The sequence below is a fragment of the Osmia lignaria genome, chromosome 8 (genome assembly GCF_051020975.1).
Source record: "Osmia lignaria lignaria isolate PbOS001 chromosome 8, iyOsmLign1, whole genome shotgun sequence".
NCBI classification, from domain to species: domain Eukaryota; kingdom Metazoa; phylum Arthropoda; class Insecta; order Hymenoptera; family Megachilidae; genus Osmia; species Osmia lignaria.
Genome location: NC_135039.1, coordinates 15,383,179 through 15,400,741, shown reverse-complemented (window position 1 = coordinate 15,400,741; position 17,563 = coordinate 15,383,179). Strand labels below are relative to the sequence as shown.

The window sequence follows — 17,563 nt, the reverse complement described above, 5'->3', positions numbered from 1 at the left end:
CAGGGGAAAGGAAACTTTCCCGATTTACTCGTAAATCGTTGTTCCACCCCTGTACGCGTCGATTAATTAAAGAAACGAAAGGGGTGGCGAGAATGTGAAAAAGAAGAATTATAGACGGCATGAAAAGCTCGCAGCGCGAAATTACGCGAGGTTTGCGGTAACGCAGGAGGTCCGCAAGTTAAATGAATTTTCATCGAAGTTCAAAGAAAGAACGCGAAAGCTGCTTTTGTTACTACGCTAGAATTTCTCGCTTCAAACTGCTCGCAAAATTACATATTTTAATTTGAAGAATTTCCAGCAAAATTTAAAATAATGTTACGTTTAACAAAAAAGAAATTTTAATCAGTTCTTACAGTAAGGAAAATATCTGAGTAGAAAAGTTGCAAAGGGAGTGATAATATGCCTGTAGAATCGACGAAAGGATTTTCGATTGTTTCAAAGAGGATCAGAGAGCTTACATGAAAATCCACTCAACGAATGATCCAAAATCGGCTTGTCACTTGGATAACTTTCCTTGTTACTGTTAACTAAATGGTAATAGTATTGCAAACTATGTAAAACCATTGCTCATCAGTTTGTTCTTTTCTATAGATTATATAAGTTAAACGAGACCGGGGTCAAAAGTGACTATTACATTTACAAGAAAAACACTTGCACCAATTTGTTTTTTTTTATCCCCAAAATGTAATTATCATAATTGATAATAATAACTAAAGTTCCCAGTAAATTACCAGTCACGATTGACCACAATAATTACAACATTCAATACAATATATTGATTGCAATAATCCATATAACAGCGTGTTTTGCCTTTCCCTTCGCCACGGTTCATTGATCAAACGCTATCTGTTTATCCCCACCAAACCGAAAGCCCGGTTTTTTACCAACTCACCCCTTTATCGACACTCGTTCCACGAGCCCTGATAACCAATCCGAAGCATTTCGAATTGGTGGCAGCCAGCGACGATGCCAATGCACTCAGAAGTGGTTTATCGCGATAATTATAGGCAGCTGCTAGACTACCCGGTTCTCATTGCCGTGTGTGCTTGCGATTAATTAGACCACCTCATCTCGCTGAATTTGTGGATCGTCAACGATGTTACTTGCTAAGGTATTCGCGTAGAACACAAACAAATTTTCTGCTATGATTTCACGAGATAATTAACCGTCATTTTCGAATTAAAGGTTCTATCTTATTCTAATTACAAACAAGACCAGAAGTTTCGTTAATTTGATAAATATTTGGAAATAGGTGAAGGATATTAACCAGAAATTAAATGCGTAAAAATAAATTTAGAAAATAAGAATAGTATGAAATATAATAATTGCATCGGTAGTGTTGCAGCTGTGCATCGATGCAGTTATTAACAGGTAGAACTAATCCCAGTCGGCTTTTGCTCCATAAACGCGTGTATTAACTGTCCTATAATGCATAATCCTGCCAATGAGCCAATTGGCTGGCCAATGGCTTTCCATTACTACTTACCAGGCTTTTTACCATACACTCGTTTATCTACCTACTTTCAACTGAAATCAGACAACAAAACCGCAATGGCTATTCGGATGATCAGAAATATGAAGGATAATAGCGGTAAATTGTTCTGGACAATGTAAAAGAGGATAGCAATAGAAGGTAGATTTATGCGACTGGTATTTTCTGAGGTGTGGAAATTTTTGTTATTTCTCGCCAGGCAATTTCCAATGTTCCAGTAGGACTTTTATCAAGAATTGTTATAAAATTTTTATATACAATAAAACAGTCATCAAACCGGCAAGAACATAAAATATTGATTTCTTTGAAAATAGAGTGCCGGTAAAATGAAATTTTATTTTGCACGAGGTATCGGCTGTTTTATGGTTGCATCGCGATTACAGAGGAACCAGGAACCGTATAAACCTGCATTACGTATTCATCAAGTGAGATAACATCGCCAAATTCTCCACCTTCGTGGATCACACGTGAATTCATCCCTTTTAACACTCCTAGTCTACATGGACTGGTAATTCTTGCTTGGAATGATTTTCATTTATGCGCCACCACGTACCACGAAACTGGATGCATTTGAACAACGCTGCTGCTCTTTACGAGGCAATTTCAATTTATGCCCACCTTTTCACAGAAACTTATCGCTCCAATCTTTCTCAAACTATCTCCAGAAAGCCATCAAATATTTGGCTGTCTAACGTTGAAAATATTTGATTAATAGTACACTATAGAAAAGGATAATTAAAATTTTTATAATTTATGAAATTTCGGAAATCTGTAAAATTTTCAACAACCTCAACATAGCAATCAAAGTGTTAAAGCATTCTTTGCCTTCTAATTTTTTGTTAAATGAAAAATTATATTAGACGGCCCATTTTACCCCTCTACGTGTCTAAAGAGTAACGAATGTGCAGACTGTTAAAGGCTTAACCACTTTCATGGAGGTGGTTAAAGCAGACGATGGCTATCGTCTGCACAAGGGCGCAGGGTGGTCTAACGATGATGCATGAACCATGAGAACCATAATGTTGGAGAGCGGTTAGTAAAGAGAACGCATAGCCCAATAATTACGTAAATATCGGGCGCCCCTTGTAGCTTTCACAATAGAAATGATCTAGAACCCCTTTACTGCTTTCTAGCCACGGAATCTCTACCTAGAATACGGTATTTTCTACCGCCTGAGCCGTTTAATGCTTCTGTTATCCGTAACACGACATTAACTGGAATGTATTTGCAGTGTACTAAATGTATTGTGGACAGAGATTAAAAAATCATTCCTTATAATTATGCCTAAAAATTTTTCAAGGAATATAATATATTTAAATTCAACGTAATTAGTTTCTTTTTATTCATAATTGATAACAATTAAGGAGGTCAGAGAACTTGTACTTCTTTCAAGTGAAAGAAATGAAAACATATACCGTAGAAAATCTACATTGAGAACAAAAGGTAGATTCCTTTTATTTAGGGAATGAAGAAAGACTTATAAATTCTTTGTCATTTGCATCGCGCATTACGCTACGGAATATTCAACGACTTGCGCGAAGCGAAAAAATGTCCTGGCAATTTTTGTGTAAATTGGATGTCGGCGGACCGTAACAAGAGGTTAAGAGCAACGAAGCTTTCAGTAGGAAAGATATTTCTAACAATAAGATACGTAGTTATCCTCCCTGTATTTTCTTTCCACTTTGCATTTTTATTTTCTGAAGGTTTTCAATCACGATTCTTAAAATTTTCTATAATCACTTAAAATTTCAAATCTAATGGGAGAAAATTGAAAAAAGAAAAAAAAAAAATAATTTCTGTGCCAGTAGGTTGAATAATTATTGAAATTAATGTAGGCGCACGGATCGTTAAGTAATTATTCAGTTTCTGGTAAGCCAGGGCAAACAGTTCTCTAGTCTCTAACGTAATCTCCGCTAGGCTAGCCTCCAATTTAGGAATGCCAAGGATGCTTCTAGTTTCCTCTATACGTATACAGACGCAATATCCTTCATACACGTATGCATAAATCCTCGTACGGTTATTGAACAACTCCGCTATCGGTTCGATATAACGTCAGATGTTTCCACATCGTCGCTTTCAATCGATGAACGTCCAATATTTTCAACTTGGCCCATGAAATTTTAACCTCCTCTACGTACCTCGGTCAAACAGTTACGTTTCTTTTTGAAAATACTCGAAATACCTAAACAGTTTAATTTTTCAAACTTCCAAACCCAGATGGCAATAAAACAAGCGTCAATTGCAAAATAATCTTGGAGTAAAAGTGAGCCAGTACCATCTGAACGAAGATTAACAGAGCATAAAAAAATAAACTACAGTTTGAGGAAACAAAAACAAGTGGAAACGAGTCTGTTAACGAAATATTCCAATTAGTAAGTAAAAACTGGTCCAATTACAAGAAAAACTCGGAATATCTCGAGTTTGATTGTAGAACAAAGCTCTGCATCCCGGCGTAGCCCCCATACATACGCACCTACGATTTTTAATATAAATTCAAATACCCGAACTAAAGTGCACGTCAGAGAAAGTAGGACACAGATGCACCAGGCGCAGAATGAAAATTGTTAACAGACTCTCTGGGGGAGTTTTTAATACCGTCGCGTCGTGTCTCGCGTCGCCGATGCTCTCGAAACTTTCCTAGTCGAGTTTTACACGAAGAGGGGCTGTCACTGTGGCTCTAGCAAGCTCTTTCATGAAATATTAAAGAGACCGGTGCAATACCCATCGGATAAAGAATTTAATTGCGTCGAAAACATCTTTTAAATCGGCTTTGTTTCCTTCTACGTCCACCTTTTCTCGTCAAAAGTTAAACGATTGAGAAACTCCATTAGAAAATTTCATTTTCAAACGTAAAAACAATTTTCATTACAGTTCAATGTCCGATTAGGGCTCTCTCCATGGTCCGCCATCAATTAAATTAATATTTTTTTAAAATATGAAAACGAAAATTCAACCATTCAATTGTAATTCTTATTCTCAGTTGGAGGGCTCATAGTAAAAGGGTTAACCAAATTTCTACTATTCAATTTTATTTCAATCTGCTCCATTGCATAAGAAATGAAATTGAAATTTTCTATCAACCCAAGTGGTAAATTTTCTTAATCGTTCGAGGTGCTGGTTAATCTTGATGACCGCGTTTGAAAGGGGGAGTTATTTGGGTCAAGTTGAATCGAGTGTTTCATTCATTAGACAGCTTCATCTTTCCAATAATTTTTTTTCTAAAGTCTGTAGTGAAGAAGGTTCTTGTTTAAAAGTCATTTTATTCATTGCTAAACACTTCAATATAGAATGGAGTACTTTAATATATTTTATTTCAATGGATTAAATTGACCAGTAAGCCATACCTAACTCTGATTACAACTATCTTTTTAGATTAAAGAACAAAAAACTTAATGTACGCAAGAAAAAAATGAAGATAAGTGTGTTTGACAGGTATCTCGTTAATCACAATCGCCATTAATTCCCACCGCCGAAACGTTGAAGAGAAGTTAGAATAAAGTTATCAGTGGTTATTCTTTACAAGAAGCAGTTTCTAACGAACGTTAGATCCCTTTTATGTAGTACTCGTGCATCGTGAATAGGGATGGGTGTCGCTTTATTCCTCGATCTCGACTGTCTGCTCGTTTGTGCGAAAGCGCGCTGCACTTTTGCCCTTCCCTTTGTTCGTACCTTTTTAAAGGGTAGCAACGAACAATGATGACACACTTTCTCAGCCGGGATGGCTGGGACAGGACGAGCGTGCGATCCTCGCGAGAGAGGCTCATACTAAAATTTTCTTTTTCTCCGCCGGCTTCTTTCAATCCGTCTGTCCTCACACGTCCCCTTTGATCCGCCTCAACCCTTTGTCGTCAAAAACACCTTTGAACCGGTTCAATTCGTGTGACCGTATAGGAAGTTTGAATATTCGTTTTAGAATATTTAGAAAAAGAGGATGATCGGATTTAAGTAATTTTATTCCAAGTAATCCATTTTAAAAAATATTCTTTGTACAATTATGCAGCGGATTTTGCATCTTCACTTTTGGAATTTTATAAAACGTTCTTATCAGAAAAAGAATCTGACGAAACATGAATATAAAGTTTAAATAAACGGAACGTAAACATGATATACTAAAATTGTTGAAACGTTGCTCGTTCGATGCCAAAATATTAAATTTATTTCCAGGTCGTATCGATGCATAAACTTTTATTATACTCGTATTTTATGCACAACTTTAAAACTTCTGCATTAACGCCTTCTATGGCTTCTTCAATGTTTCTTATCACAGCTTGGGGAGTATGAAACTTGAGCCACCCATATTTTTTAAACAGTTGTAATAATTTTATCATTTTCCACAACAGAGTTATAAAATATCACGAGGCATAGTAAAATATTATAACCACTATTTTTTCAAATGCACTGGACGGGGCTGTAAGGGTGGTAAATTTTATCAGTTTTCCACATTTCAGTTGGAGGGTAAAGGAGAAATAAAATGATATGGAGAATGTTGCAAAGAATAAGGGTGTTATATGTAATTATAGTTGCGAAACAAATCTCTAATTCACAGGTGCAGACGAAGCAATTTAGTCATCCCTGGAACGAGAATCAGCTAATTAAGCGAGTATACACGATGACAGGTAAACCTCGACCCCACATGCCATATCGCGCTATCCGCACATTATGTGAACCAAACAGATGCCACACGTGTTGTGTCGAAAGATCGAAATTGGTACATACCTATCTGTGTCAGAAACTACAGGAAATAATGCATAAACAGAAAGAAGAGCTCTATTTTACAACTGTATCATTTTATTCCTAGAAAATTTCTATTGCAAATTTTCCTATTTATCTATTGGAGGTTTTTCAATTTTTCTCTAAAAAAATCTAAAGATTATTTTCCTGATAGATATTTTCTACTGTAAAGTAGAAATCTACAGATCTATACAACGAATTTTCACATGTTTGGACCAATGGCGAGGTCTCCAACATTACCATTTTCTCTAGGGAACACTAGTATGCTCCACAGATACTGAATGCACACATCCTGCTTTCATATTCAATTCATAAGACCAGACGACAGTTAATTAACTAAAACAATGAACGAAAATCAATATTCTCCAAATTTGCACATATAAATCGTTTATTGCAGTGAATACGAAGACCTAAATTGAGTATCTGTATGGCCCCTCTATTTACACTGCCAATCACCAATGACCCTGTATGCCATTCAACCACACAAGGTGTGAAACTTATTGTTCGAGATTTGTTTGAAGAAAAAAAAAGAAAAAAGATATCGTATACGTTTCATGGAAACGCAAGGAAAGGTCAATGGAACATAAACAGTCGGTTCTTTTCAAAGCCCATCCTTGCGGAACGACGGAACATGGATGAATGGACGGCCCTATCGATCCAACTAAAAGCACCGCAGCTAAAGTGCTAAGGATTTTGTAGCGAAATAGGAGGTGGTAGCAAGAACCCGTACCGTGAACAGGGTTAAAGCAAGCGTTAAGAAAAATTATTGCTTCGGTTAGACATCAGGCTCCATTTTCGAAGGCATGAACTATGACAGGAAAGGAGACTGTTCTTCTACTTTTCTTGCACACCTACGTGACCACAATATGATACCGGTAACCAGGATATCTTCCATGTATCACTTTCTGCCAGTTCATTTTTCATGCCATACACAGGAACGTGTTTCTTCGTTTCTCTCACAAATCCCTGTTGAAGATCGTCGGCTACGCTACACACCTTTTTACTTAATAAATGATCAACTTTTTAATTTTCTCATGTTTTATGGACTCTATTAGTCAACGATTTCACACAGCTTCTTATAAATTGAATCGTCTTTATAACAGGAGTGGATTTAGACCTCCGGTGCCCCGTGGCTACCGAACATTTGAGAATGTATTTTAATTGAATACAAATTCGAAGGAAAGTCTTTAACCTATGCCATTAATGACCCAGATTGTCATTAATTTTTCAGGATACGATATCAAGGAAATAAATATAAAAAAAAAGGGATGAATCCTTAGTTGGAACGATAAGGAACTTAAAAAGCAAAGGTTCGATTAATAGTTTCGTACACGTAGAGGAAGGATTAAAAAGTGGGAAGAGGCGAGAAAGGAATTAGAATACTTGCAGAACTCGGTAGTTTCCGTTCGGCAAGGAGGTTGAGAGGCGTCGTTTTCCCGAATCCTCCTCGTTCCCGGCATTTCTCTCGGCTTCCGACGAAATTATTACACGCTCAAGTGGAGTTTCGGCGAGTGCCGGTCGGAGTAATTAAATTTCACTGTATATGTTAAAGAGGGCTGGCAAGAGGAGGGGGACTGGTGGCGAATGAAGAGAGGAGGAATGAAGAGGAATTTAAGTACGGTGCAACGAGGACTGACAACGACACCTCAATAAGCTTTGTTATTACCGAATTAAATAATACAAAATAATAAGAGTATGTTTGTCCAGTTTGAATGATTAATTATCCAAGAAAATTTTGGAATTCAATAGTAAAATTGTTTTTCTACTAGAAATTTTCCTATTTTTCTGTTAGAAATATTACATTCCATTGTATTTAATTATAGTTATAATTGTATGGTATATAAAATTTGATTTTTGGATTAATGGTCACTGCTGAACATCTGTCTCATGCTTTTATGCTTCTGTTACCACTGTTGGCACATTAATTACCCCTGTTATACCAGCTTACATGACCTCGGTTTTCTGCGACAAGGTGACACGGTAAACGAATCAGTGGTCACGATGTGGGAAGGTTTCCAACAAGGATGCGGATTCTGGCGACAGGGCGACAAAAACCTTCGCAAATAACACCATGAAGACCACCGGAAACGGTAATTTACATTTGACGATGATTTCCCATTTATTAACCTCCATTGAGGATTATGAAAGTGTTATATTAGAAACTCTCTATTGTTGAATCAAATTTATGAAAAGAGAAAGCAATGAGCGCTTGGGAAGTCGAACGCTAGGGTTCCCTAGCGCGAGGAGCCTGCGCAGAGACTTTGCGCGCTAAGAAAATCCCTAGATGACCATCTATCAAGATTAGGGAAGATTTAGAGAAAAAATATTAAATACTACAAAATTCAAATAAAATAATGTTTTTGCAATTAAAATAATTTTATTATTACAGATTAATAAAAATTGTAATAATGAAAATTCGAATATTGAGAAATTTGCAATTGTTTTTTAATTGTGCCTCTATCATTGTCACGAAAATATTAGAAACTCTCTATTGTTGAATCAAATTTATGAAAAGAGAAAGCAATGAGCGCTTGGGAAGTCGAACGCTAGGGTTCCCTAGCGCGAGGAGCCTGCGCAGAGACTTTGCGCGCTAAGAAAATCCCTAGATGACCATCTATCAAGATTAGGGAAGATTTAGAGAAAAAATATTAATTACTACAAAATTCAAATAAAATAATGTTTTTGCAATTAAAATAATTTTATTATTACAGATTAATAAAAATTGTAATAATGAAAATTCGAATATTGAGAAATTTGCAATTTTTTTTTAATTGTGCCTCTATCATTGTCACGAAATTTCTAGATTTGAAGCTTCGCGTACCAACATGACTTCCCTGTATGAATCCCAAGATCAATTTACACCAGGACCCTCACTCCTGTTGACCTTAAGTGTTTGATTTTGAAAGTTTCATTGAAGAACACCGTTTCAAAGGGTAGGCACTGTAAAGCCGGGAGAAATTAGCTTAACAATCTGTGACCAAAGGCGGTGGAACCAACAACGTGTGCTGGCAAATATTGATATTCGCGTTGTTCACAGACTCCAGTCTGGCTCGTAGCCTGGATAATTTCCAACTAGGACGACAATAACGCGATTCGGTGCGGCGTGACATCGGCGATAAAAATGCCCGATAGTAAATACGTGATTTCGCCTTGGCGCAGCAGCAGATGGGGATGAGCTGCGTTCGCGTAAGGAATTACCATTGCCATCGGTGAATATTAATCACTAAGCTGAAAATATTTTACGCTTGGCAACGTATGCATAAAGCGTCTGCAATTTATTCGCTTAAAATATGTAAATGGATAAATAATACAGGTACGTGCATTATCGTGCGAAAGTGTTTGGCCATTGTTAATCTTCGATATTTACATATTCTTTACACGGTGTAGTCTGTGCGACTAAAACAAGTGTACTTCTGATTGCAATCGGAAAAATAAATAATTCAACGGGGATGAACGTAAAATACGTAGAAAATATTTTACAACGGGAGTAAGAAAAATTATTATTCATCTGTAAACTTAGCTAAATTTACTGTACTGTCCTTAAACGTAAATACACGAAAAAAGAAAGACTCTTATTTAGTATGAATTTTCTATAAAAGAATGTAATTTTCATGAACATCTGCAGTCTATTAATCACGACCCCTTTATTCCACAATCCTCTAGAGGAGAAAAACGCAGGCATGGGAGAAGAAAAAGATGCATAATCCCAAGATTGACGAGGCTTTGGATTAAATCAGTGTTACAAATGGACTTTAGGAAAAAGCGTACCCACAACCATCATTAATATCTTCGTGACAGAATCATGTCTGTGGTTGATTGCTGCCTATTCGTGAATCTTAATGATAAGCCAGATTATTTGATGGATTCCAGAAAAGAAAGAAAATTGGGGGGAATAAAAATAGCATGAATAGAAGAAACTGGGAAAGTCGATATACGGTTATATTGCCGCAGACAGGGCTGTAGAATTGGACAATTTTTCAAACTCTCAAGCTTTCGTTTAGAGGAGGAGAGGAAACAGAAATTCGTGTAAAAATCATATCAATCGCGTGGCAATATAACGCGAGTCTACTGTGGAATTTGGAACAGAAGTTGGAAACAATTAAAATGAACAAACTTTACCCAAGATCACGACTAGTCGCGTATTTCCGATTTTCAATTCTGAAACGTTTGAAAGGAAAATGAGCGCGATAACGGTCTATCTGAGAGCGAGAAATGAAAAGTTCGTTGCATAGGAGGAAAACTAGATATCAGAGATCGATCATTGACGATCGCGCAGAAGAATCGGCATATTCCTGAAAGGTATTCACGGCAACTCGTGTTTATCTGTACACGGTACGTTTCTCTTGCCAGTATGCTCACTTCATCGAAGTACACGTTGATAGGCATTCGGCTCGCGATAGTTGCTCAGCCTTGCCAGTATTGTTCGAACCATTCCCATTACATTGCATTGTCTTTCAACCACGCCAGTAATCAGCACGCTTTGTTCCGGGCCTTCATTTCCTCCAACAACCACCCCGATACCGACCCTGAGCAAGTTTTTAATTGTCGGATAACCTTCGAACTTCTAATGCTCACGACTATCCTTTAAACCGTTTCTGAAACTGCAACCTGCTATCTAAATCTGAATGATAGTAAATCAGGGAATAAGGAGCTTAAAACATTAATTAAGGAGTGTTAAGTATAAAAGATTAATACTGCGTATGCTTACGGGGAACGAACACAGAAGAAGCAGTGATATTTATTTTAACAAAATACCAGAAGAATATGGTGGAAAGAGAGAAGTATATAATAAGAGAGAAAGAAAAACGAAGGGATTTCACGGCTTTAAGCGCCCAGCGTTTCATTTCTCTCGCCACCCTTTTTGTCTATTTTTTACTAGCTGCCTCGCGGCTACCGAAAACGCAAAGACGTGCATTTAAAAAGCTGTTTGTCAGTTATCACCACGCCTCTTTGCCGCTAAGAAATCAAAGGGTTCTTCTCTAAAGAGCAATTTGCACTTATTTAGAGTGATAACCTTTTGAATATTTTCTTTGGATCGTTCGTGATACACGTTTTACAAAAGTCAATTTTACAAATTTTTTGGTGTAGGTACAATCGAAAAAAATAATTCGTATCGTTCTAAACTCTGTTTCTCTTTAAAATTAAATGGAACTCGAGGAACGAAGGGTTAATATAATATTCTTAATGGAACATGCAGGAAAGAAGGGAAAGAGGAAACGTTAAAAATGTTGGCGATAAATTCAGCTGGAACAGTTCCATATCCAAAGTACAAGAAAAGTATTTATACATTAGAAAGTTCCGCGGTAGCATCTATTTCTATTTGCCTCCTCGTCTGCCATTCAGGTCAAACTTCCGGGCCAGTCGGATATCGAAAAATAACGACAGAGTAAGAGGCGAACACTTGAAAAAGATTACGATACTGGGTCGTTTGTTCAGAGAAATGGATATCGTGGCTCCCGTGACTCTCTCGCCTTGGAAATTTCTATCGATTCTCAAGATTTCCTACGCTATCTCCAACAACCATCCCCTTTTCTACTCCTCGGTATCCCCTTAAAAGTGGTACTCGCGTAACAACTCTTTCACCTCTCGCTTCGTGAACGTGCAAGGTACTTCTTCTGCAGAGGGTGTTTCAAAATCGAAAGCCAACATTTATAAAAAAATGAAGAAAATAAAGATTTATCGATTAGAGCAGCAGTTCTCAACTGGCGGTTCTCTTCCTAGGATACCTTCCTGAGCAAGACATTTTTATCTTAAGAGCAAGTATATCAGGGTACAATCCAATCTAAGGTCCCTGGGTACTCGTATCAACGATCACGAAAAATCCGAGAGGGTCGAAGAGGACCGAAAGTAATCCAAGTAGGTCTTATTCGCTACAATCGTTCGACGCGTACCACTATGATTGCCGTCGATCTTCCTTCCTCTTTTATTCACCCTGATAAAACGCGACGGCAGCTTTTATCTTTCAAAGAAAATTAAACGAACCGGTCCATGGAATGAATAAATATTTTAAAAATTTCCGTAAAATATGAACCTTTTTCGGTATAAAATTCTGTGCTACAAAGAATTAATATGCGCCTCTTAAAGAAACTTTCTTTTCAATATAAACTAGTTACGAAGGTAACAACTTTTGATGCAGCAAAACTTCCTTTCATATTTTGATTGACGAAAGAAACAGGATATTGCAACCGCGCTGCAAAGTAATCTGCATATTACACGTCTAATTTTACGACTCGATTTATCTTTAACCTCTGCGATACGCCGAGAAAGATGCATCTTCCTGATTCCATGTCCTTGATCAATTTGCATTTTAAGAACTCCTAGGAAGTTAAATAAATTACACGTTCATAAAGGATCAAGTGCATCCTTATGATAATGTAACAACATGGAATACAAATTTTCTTACAAATTAATGCATGAGACGAACATAGTAATGGAAACAATCAAAATTATTATTCCTCCTTATAATCAGTATGTTTCCTTTAATCAGTATAATTCATTGATATAAATTACAATGAACTAAAGAGAATCATTCGTCATTTTTATTTATTGAAGTTAACAATCACTGCAGGGTGCTTGCCAATTACTATGAAACTACAAAGTCATTAAAATAAAAATTGATCTAGTCAGACAGGATGGTCGACAGGGTAATTCAGTAAAAGGTTTGATTACAAGCGTTCCACAGTTTCGAGAACAGTTGTTGACAAGCGATCGCTCCTTTAAGGGTCCTCGAATGCCAGAGCATGCGATGCGAATCTCGACTAATTAGCGCGAGTTCGAGCGGATCGTTAAAGCGGAAGTAGCCGACGGGCTTCATCGATACTAAAGTATTCCCTGTGTTCTCGAAATTTTAATGGAACGAGACATAATTACCGATTGTCACGCAAGAAAACGTCTTATACTTGTTATTAATAATATAAGCTACCTTCTGTTGCATAGCAACCAGAACTAGAATCCATACTTTAGGTAAAACAATTTTTATACAATAATAATTGTATAGCGGTAAAAAGACACCACGACGTTCCAAGACAAAACGTAAAAAGTAACTAATTATAATTAGTAAAATTTATCTATCCCCCCCTAGACTTGAGAGAACATCCTGTACTGTTTAAATGGCAGCTGATTTCGAAAGAAAATCGCTGTTAAAATTGCGATGCCGGGTAGCTAGTTTCAAATCATGTGTACTTTATTAATATTTAATGATATTTTAATGGCTCGGCTGAATGTAAAAGCGAAGCAGACGACGAGGAGGAGGTTAAGTGGTCGCTCGACTGTATTTGTCAGACGACTTTTCTGTTTGCATGCCGGCTGCTCGTTTGTTCCACGTACAAGCAGTCATTGTTCTCCCAGATTATTTTTCCTCTTTCGTTTCCTGGTTATCCCCTTGTGCACGTAGGCGGCACAATCGAACGCTTTTTTCCCTCCTTTCTTTCTTTTATATCTTTCCCTGCATTCGTTTCAATTGCTACGGCACCAGGGAAACTCTACATTAATCGTGGTCCCGTTTTATAATGCTTAATTAATTTGCATGAACGGCATTTCTCGTTATGTCACGGATTCTTTATGCCGAGTTTCTTTCTCATTTGCGAAGCTAACGAGAAACATTCAATTAGTCAATTTCCCTGATGCAAAGCTTATGAAAGTCACGGTTATAAAAAGACTACAAATTTAAAAAACAAATTATTTAGTCACCTCCATAAAAGAGCAAATTAAAAAAGGGACGAATTTGTGTGTTCAATATAGAGTAATTATTCCTTGAACGTTTCACAGGAAACAATGGTGATCGTAAAATAGGGTGATAAAACGGAGTTCAGTCGTTTTCGGATATTTCGCAAAGGGTCGTAAGTGGTGTTCCCACCAGTATTTAATCGAGCCCCAGCATGATTTAATTTGATTCGCTGGACGAAGCCTACGATCCATTGGGAGTATCGTAGATAGTTACGGAACAGGTGCTGGCGTATCTAGTTCATTTACCATGCGGTTAATGATGTATCCGTAGGGGGACGAAGTACTCACAGATCCCAATAGATTTACCTTTTAATGATTTGCGTTTAAGTTAATTGAAAGTTGCCGCCGCTCCGGTGTCGAGATACTCGGTTACCGACTTAACAGCATTAAATCAAACCGGTTAAAGTTAGAAATTCACCATCCGTCAAGATAAGTGAATTCGACAATCTCATTTTACCTCTGATAACGTAATAAATAAATACTCTACTAATTAATTAATTAGAAGTTCCGAAATTTAACCCTTGCCATCAGATAATTGATCTATTTAAATTTCCCCTATTACCAAATTCAAAGAAACGTTTTAATATTTTCTGCAATCTGAAAAATTGAATACACGATTGGAAACTGTTTGAATTGACGGAGGAAAACTTATATCCAATAATTTAGGGGATGTTAACGTATTTACTAGCGAGTCGACGACGGTGAACGTATTTGCTTTTCATTCAAGCGAAGGTAACGTGGTTTATGGAAGGTAGGCAAATATAAATATATATAATACTCGCGGAACGAGAATGTATACAGTGTTGTATACTTTTCTTTTTACACGTAAGGCAAAGAGTGATATTCTTTCTAAAGTGAGAAGAAAAGTCTGATTTAAATACTAAAATTCTTCGGTTCAAATCCCGTCGAATGGAAAATATTTTTTTTTTTCCAAATTTCGATAAATAACGTATCTAAAGTTAGTTTTAATTAATTTTTTAATTGAAGAAAAATTTCTGAAGAAAATTCTTGTTTGCACAAACGAGATAGAATCGCAAAAGGATTACCAATCACTCTCTACCCAAACACGTCGATCCAAAACGTTTCCTGTCGATAGGGACGTGCTTTTCGCAGTTTCCCTATGAGAATACAAGTTTAGAAGCTTGCCAAAGTTTTCCTGACAAATCGTCTAGAATCCGCGCGAGTGCACACGCGTACTCGTGACACTCGTTGGAGAACTTTTGCCATAACCATTGTTCATTCAGCTGACACGTACGGAAAGCGTTCTTTGTTTATATTTCGCCGGACAATCCACCGTCGTTTCTCCCTCTTTCTCACTGTTTTCGCTCGTTCACCTTGCCCCGATTTCCCCGTGTGCTTCTTCACCCTCTTTCCATCCCTCTTCACCACATATCCTTCCTATCCGGCAATTTTTCTCCCGTACGCGTGCTTTCAGTGTGCATACACGCTACGCGTCGACATCCTTTCAGGAAGGGTGTTCCAGTTGAAAATAACGTAAATTTTTGTCTTTCGCGATGGCTGCTTTGTTGTTGAAAAATGCATAATTATATAATTCAGAAAATCATAGTTTTGGAAATATTAATGTTGGAATTAATTTAAAGAAAATTAATGCGATCTATTTAATATGTAAATTGGATTTCAAGGTTTTGAAATCCAATCGGTACCAGGCTTCTGCCCTAGGGAAATGGTCCTAAATTTAATATACCTATATAACTAGGAACTATTAATAATAATATTGTCCTAAATGAACCTAAAGGATATAATAGTATTAATTCTTTTTGAATTTACATAAATGGTACCTCTACTTTATTAATGTATTTAAACGAATCAATCAATGTTATTGGTTCCTTGAGTTTCTCATATTCCAAATGATTACAAGTGTTCGAAAATGTAAATTGAATCTATATATCAATGAAATATGAATTTATGCATGAATCAACTAACTAGAATAACAGTTTAATGGGATGAATTTATTTCCGTTCGAAATGCAATGGTTGATTGCATTTGTCGTGAACGCGTGGACCTTTACCAATACCTTTCTGCTATTACCACATAAATAGAAACTTACATAACGTTGGTGAATCGAACCAATCGTGTGGAAATTTTTCATCCAATCGGAGCCTAGTCGATAAAACGTGCATACACGCTGCACGTTGAATTAATTTTCATTTCTGAAAATAAATTTCCTTTCCGACAAAATTGCCATTGCTATTCGCTTTTTTTTTTTTTAAATTTTCATGTATATCATTCGTTGTTATAAAAATATTTCTGTTACCTTTTCATTATTGATTTTATTTTATGATTAACGATTAATTTTATGACAGAGTTCGTACGTGTGATAAGCTTTAATTACTAAGCTTATCAAAATAACATCTATCTCTAATTAAGCCTCTATCATTATCATCACATTTCTCGTGAATGAAGTTTGCCTAGAGAAAGCTCAAATTTCAGCCATAAATTCCCAAACTATCCTCTCCCCCCACCCAACTTTGATCCAAGATCATTGGATCACTTTGTCACAGGAATTTCGTAATATCACCTTAATGAACTGTAATGGAACTTAATTGGAACTTATCGTGAACTTCATCTTCCTTGATATGTGTGTCTAGATCATGTGCTATTAGTCAAAGACATAGTGCTATCATGTTCAAAAATCTGAAAATTCTAAAATTTCGAAACTACATTTCCAAATATCTAAAAATATCTAAAATTCAAAATTTTTAAGGGTACTGGCCAACCCCAGAAAAAAGTCAAAGTTAAAATTTTTTTCTATACTTTCTATAAAGCTTATACATAATTCCTGGAAAATATTATTCAATAAAGAAGATTTCATTAACGCTGTTATGGCGATACTGTATTGTTAGTTATTTAAAAAAATTAATCACCGATGATAATGGCCTGATAATACAATTATTTATTACATCACGCTATGGATTTTAACTCCATTATCGCATCGTATTTCAATATTGCCACCTATTAACAGATATTTTTAATCCCTTGCAATTATTAAATCAAATTAGTTGAATCTAACAATAAGTAAGATATAACTTTAAAAATCCAATACAAATTCATTTTATCCATCGAACTAAAGTCCATTCATCATTTTCATTTGAAATAAAAGGTATGAATCAAATTCAACAGACAGAATAGAATAGGTCTGATGCTTTTGACTATGTATATCGCAAGGGTCGCACGTAAAGTGCACTGTTTATGATAGATCATCCTTAGAATAGAGCAGTACCTATGTCGCCGTCATAAATACCTACATAGATATGTAGATTCGCGTGCTCTCTGAAGTATCTCTGAACCTGACAGGGCTGCTGCCTCTGCAGTGTTCTTAACAACGAAACTTTGTAGCCCCTTTGACTTAAAGAGTAAAGTCCATTCATCTTTTCAATGAACGACACACTTCGAACGACGTGAAGTATTAAAATCTAATCATTTTTATTCCATTTTCCAAAAATACTCAAAGTCTCAATATTACCAGTGTGTTCATATGAATCATGTATTGTCTTAGCCTGTTAATACAAGCCGTGGAAACTTGCGGAAAACTTGAAATACAAAGCCGCGAAACTTCACCGCGACTTACCAATTTCTCCACGGGCGGAATAGGAA

The 17,563-nt window shown here is 36.5% G+C and overlaps 1 protein-coding gene across 4 annotated transcripts in view; it reads right to left on the bottom strand.

Moving 5' to 3' along the window:
• The window catches only part of nAChRalpha4 (nicotinic acetylcholine receptor alpha4), an 81,910-nt gene that overhangs the window by 60,414 nt on the left and 3,933 nt on the right, over positions 1–17,563 (bottom strand). The window lies entirely within an intron of this gene.